Source organism: Myiozetetes cayanensis, unplaced genomic scaffold (assembly GCF_022539395.1).
Source record: "Myiozetetes cayanensis isolate MyiCay16 unplaced genomic scaffold, myiCay2020 scf1179, whole genome shotgun sequence".
NCBI lineage: Eukaryota > Metazoa > Chordata > Aves > Passeriformes > Tyrannidae > Myiozetetes > Myiozetetes cayanensis.
The window spans coordinates 6,146-11,357 of NW_026086803.1; the positions used below are offsets into that span (position 1 = coordinate 6,146).

Here is a 5,212-nt window from a genome sequence, read left to right on the forward strand (position 1 = left end):
TGATCTCTGGTGGTCCCTGGGGGTTGGTGATCTCTGGTGGTCTCTGGTGATCCGTGGGATGATGGGGGTTTCTGGGGGTTTTTGGGGGTTTTGGGGGTCCTCACCCAAAGAGCCTCCTGAAGCAGGGGGCAGAAGGCCTTGCCCCCTGCTCCTGGAAGGAGCCCCCGTGCCGAGGGCTCTTCGGCAGAAGCTGCACTCGAAGTGCTCGGGTGGGGGTCCATGGGGGTTTTGGGGTCCCGGGGGTTTTTGGGGGTTTTGGGGGTCCTCACCCGAAGAGCCTCCTGAAGCAGGGTGGGCAGAAGGCCTTGCCCCCTGCTCCTGGAAGGAGCCTCCGTGCCGAGGGGCGGCGGCAGAAGCTGCACTCGAAGCGCTCGGGTGGGGGTTTTGGGGGTCCCAGGGGGTTTTGGGGGTCCTCACCCAAAGAGCCTCCTGAAGCAGGGGGCAGAAGGCCTTGCCCCCTGCTCCTGGAAGGAGCCCCCGTGCCGAGGGCTCTTCGGCAGAAGCTGCACTCGAAGTGCTCGGGGTGGGGGTCCTTGGGGGTTTTTGGGGTCCCAGGGGCAGTTTTTGGGGGTCCTCACCCAAAGAGCCTCCTGAAGCAGGGTGGGCAGAAGGCCTTGCCCCCTGCTCCTGGAAGGAGCCCCCCGTGCCGAGGGCTCTTCGGCAGAAGCTGCACTCGAAGTGCTCGGTGGGAAGCGGCGCCCGAGGGCGCGGAGGCTCCGACCCCGCACGGGGCCCCGCAGCCCCGCAGGGGGCTCAGAGACTCCCGGAGACCCCCGAGGAGCCCCCACCAGAGGAGCCTCCCAGAGCCCCCGAGCGGGCCTGGAAGTGGAGCTGGCAAGGGACGCCCCAGCTCGAAGAAGGAGCCCCCGGGAAGGGGGCCAGGCAGTCCTGGAGGGGAAAGAGAGAGATTTGGGGTCAGAATTTGGGGTACAGGGGGTCAGGGGGTCAGAATTTGGGGTACAGGGACAGAATTTGGGGTACAGGGTCAGGGGGTCAGGGGGTCATGGGGGTCAGGAGCCCCCAGATGGAAAAGGAGCCCCGGGAAGGGGGCCAGGCAGTCCTGGAGGGGGGAAAGAGAGAAATTTGAGGTCAGAATTTGGGGTACAGGGGGTCAGGGGGTGCAGGGACGTGGGGGTCAGGGGGTCATGGGGGTCAGAATTTGGGGTACAGGGTCAGGGGGACATGGGGGGTCAGGGGGTCAGGGGGACACAGGAGCCCCCCGGGAAGGGGGCCAGGCAGTCCTGGAGGGGGGGAAAAGAGAGAAATTTGGGGTCAGAATTTGGGGTACAGGGACAGAATTTGGGGTACAGGGGGTCAGGGGTCAGAATTTGGGGTCCAGGGTCAGGGTCATGGGGGTCGGGGGGTCAGGGATGCCCCCAAGGTGGAAGAAGGAGCCCCCGGGAAGGGGTCAGGCAGTCCTGGAGGGGGAAAAGAGAGAAATTTGGGGTCAGAATTTGGGGTACAGGGACAGAATTTGGGGTTCAGGGGGTCAGGGGGTCACAAATTGGGGTACAGGGTCAGGGGGTCATGGGGGATCAGGGGGTCAGGGGGACTAGGGGACCCCCCAGGAAGGGAGCCAGGCAGTCCTGGAGGGGGGAAGAGAGAAATTTGGGGTCAGAATTTGGGGTACAGGGACAGAATTTGGGGTACAGGGACAGAATTTGGGGTACAGGGGGGTCAGGGGGTCAGAATTTGGGGTACAGGGTCAGGGGGTCATGGGGGGTCAGAATTTGGGGTACAGGGGGTCAGGGGGTGCAGGGACGTGGGGGTCAGGCGGGACACGGGGTGATTCTGGGGTAATTTTGGGGGTATTTTTGGGGTATTTATGAGGTGATTTTGGGGTATTTTTGAGGTGATTTTGGGGTATTTTTGGGTTGGTTTTGGGGGTGATTTTGGGGTGGGTTTTGTGGGTGGTTTTGGGGTGTTTTGGGGGTAATTTTGGGGGTGATTTTGAGAGTATTTTTGGGGTGATTTTGGGGGTAATTTGGGGGTATTTTTGGGGTGATTTTGGGGTGGTTTTGGGGGTGGTTTTGGAGGTATTTTTGGGGTATTTTTTGGGTGTTATATTGGGGAAATTTTGGGGGTGATTTTGTGGGTATTTTTGGGTTGATTTTGGGGGTATTTTTTGAGTGTTTTTGGGGCAATTTTGGGGGTGATTTTGAGAGTATTTTTAGGGTAATTTGGGGGGTGTTTGGGGTATTTTTGGGGTATTTTTGGGGTAATTTTGGGGGTGTTTTGGGGGTATTTTTTTGGTGATTTGGGGGTGATTTTGGAGGTATTTTTGGGGTGATTTTGGGGTGTTTTTGGGGTGATTTGGTGACATTTTTGGGGGGGGTCTCACCTGGCAGACGAAGCACTCGGGGTGCCAGAGCCCCCCCAGGGCAGGGGGGGGGACATTGGGGTCACTTTGGGGACATTGGGGGTGACACAGGTGAGCATTTTGGCAGAAGCACTCGTCAGCCCCAGGGCAGGGGACATTGAGGTCACTGGGGACATTGGGGTGACACAGGTGACATTTTGGGGTCTCACCTGGCGAAGCACTCGGTGCGAGCCCCAGGCACGAGGGGACATTGGGGTGACACAGGTGACATTTTTGGGGGGGTCTCACCTGGCAGACGAAGAACTCGGGGTGCCAGAGCCCCCCCAGGGCAGGGGGGGGGACATTGGGGTCACTTTGGGGTGTTTTTGGGGTGATTTGGTGACATTTTTGGGGGGGGTCTCACCTGGCAGACGAAGCACTCGGGGTGCCAGAGCCCCCCCAGGGCGGTGACGAAGCCCCCCAGGACGGGGCGGGGGCAGCCCCGGCAGCGACCCCCGAAGAGCTCCCCGAAATCCCGGCGGCAAAACGGGAGCCCCCCCCGCTCCACGAACCCTGGGGGGACACAGGGGACATTTGGGGACAGCAGGGGACACTTGGGGACACTTGGGGACATCAGAGGGGTTGGGGACATTTGGGGACATTTGGGGATTTGGGGGGATTTGGGACATTGGGGACACTTGGGGACATCAGGGGGATTGAGGGACATTTGGGGGGATTTGGGATATTGGGGACATTTTGGGATATGGGGATTGGGAGATTTGGGGACATTGGGGATTGGGGACACTTGGGGACAGCAGGGGTCAGGGGATTGGGAGGATTTGGGATATTGGGGAATTTGGGGACACTGGGATTTGGGGGATTTGGGACATTGGGGATTTGGGACATTTGGGATATTGGGGGATTTGGGGACATTGAGGGGGTTTGGGGGATATTGGGGATATTAGGGACATTGGGGATTTGGGACATTGGGGGTTTGGGGGATTTGGGACATTGGGGACATTGGGGAATTTGGGGACATTTGGGGATTTGGGGACATTGAGGGGTTTGGGGACATTGGGGTATTGGGGGATTTGGGGACATTGGGGGATTTGGGGACATTGGGATTTGGGGACATTGGGGAGATTTGGGGGACATTTGGGGACATTTGGGGACATTGGGGGATTTGGGATGTGGGGGACATTGGGGACATTGGGGGATATTTGGGGATTTGGGATTTGGGGACATTGGGGGACATTGGGGGGTGTTGGGGATTTGGGGACATTGGGGGGATTTAGGGGACAATTGGGGGATATTGGGGATATTGGGGAGATTTGGGGACATTGGGGGATTTTAGATATTGGGGGCATTGGGGATATTGGGGACATTTGGGGACATTGGGGGGCTTGGGGGATTTGGGGACATTGGGGACATTGGGGGGATTTGGGGACATTGGGGATTTGGGGACATTGGGGATTTGGGGATTGGGGACATTGGGGACATTGGGGATTTGGGGACATTGGGGGATTGGGGACATTGGGGATTGGGGATTAGGGGACATTGGGGATTTGGGGATGTTGGGGACATTGGGGACATTGGGAGATTTGGGGACATTTGGGGACATTTAGGGACATTTGGGGGATTTGGGATATTGGGGACATTGGGGACATGTGGGGTTATTGGGGATTGGGGATATTGGGGACATTGGGGACTTGGGGATTTCTGGGGGGATTTGGGGACATTGGGGGATTGGGGATACTGGGAGATTGGGGACATTGGGAGATTGGGGACATTTGGGGACATTGGGGGATTTGGGGATATTGGGGGCATTGGGAGGGATTGGGGGATTTTGGGGATTTGGGGATTTGGGACATTGGGGGATTTGGGGACATTGGGGGGATTTGGGGACATTGGGGACATTGGGGGATTTGGGGGACATTGGGAGATTGGGGGATTGGGGACATTGGGGGATTTGGGGACATTGGGGGATTTGGGGACATTGGGGGCATTTGGGGACATTGGGGGGTTGGGGAGGATTTGGGGACATTTGGGGGGGATTTGGGGACATTTGGGGACATCAGAGGGGTTGGGGACATTGAGGGAGGTCGGGGGGATTGGGAGATTTGGGATATTGGGGAAATTTGGGGACATTGGAGGATTTTGGGATATTGGGAGGATTTGGGGACATTTGGGGAGTTTGGGGGCATTTGGGATATTGGGGACATTTGGGGACACAAGGGGGAATTGGGGACATTGGGGGATTGGGGGCATTGGGGGACATTTGGGGGGGACTTGGGAGGATTTGGGGACATTGGGGGGATTTTGGGACCTTTGGGGTGACAGAGGTGACCCAGAAGGTGACAGAGGTGACCCAGGGGGTGACATTGGTGACGGGGGGGGGGTCCCACCGTTGTCCCCCAGGGGGTCCCCTCAGTGGGGTTGGGGACATTTGGGGTGACATTGGGGTGACACTGGGGACATTTAGGGGATATTGAGGACATTTGGGGTGACATTGGGGACATTGGGGTGACAGGGAGGTGACACAGGAGGTGACAGGGGGTGACAGAGGTGACGGGGGGGGGTCCCACCGTCGTCCCCCAGGGGGTCCCACAGTGGGGTTGGGGACATTTGGGGTCATTGGGATGACATTGGGGTGACAGAGGTGACAGGGGGTGACAGGGGGTGACAGAGGTGACGGGGGGGGTCCCACCGTCGTCCCCCAGGGGGTCCCCGCAGTGGGGTTGGGGTCATTGGGGTGACATTGGGGACATTTGGGGTGACATTGGGGACATTGGGGTGACATTGGGAGGTGACACAGATGACACAGAGGTGACGGGGGGTCCCACCATCGTCCCCCAGGGGGTCCCCGCAGTGGGGTTGGGGACATTTGGGGTGACATTGGGGTGACATTGGGGG

At 58.8% G+C, this 5,212-nt stretch overlaps 1 long non-coding RNA gene across 1 annotated transcript; it reads right to left on the bottom strand.

Moving 5' to 3' along the window:
- Positions 1-849: 849 nt before the first annotated feature.
- LOC126635260 (uncharacterized) lies at positions 850-5,036 on the bottom strand. Its single transcript, XR_007627585.1, has 3 exons — positions 5,007-5,036; positions 2,724-2,872; positions 850-888 (listed from the first exon to the last, which is right to left on the bottom strand). It is a non-coding gene; the product is annotated as an uncharacterized LOC126635260 (long non-coding RNA).
- Positions 5,037-5,212: the final 176 nt, after the last annotated feature.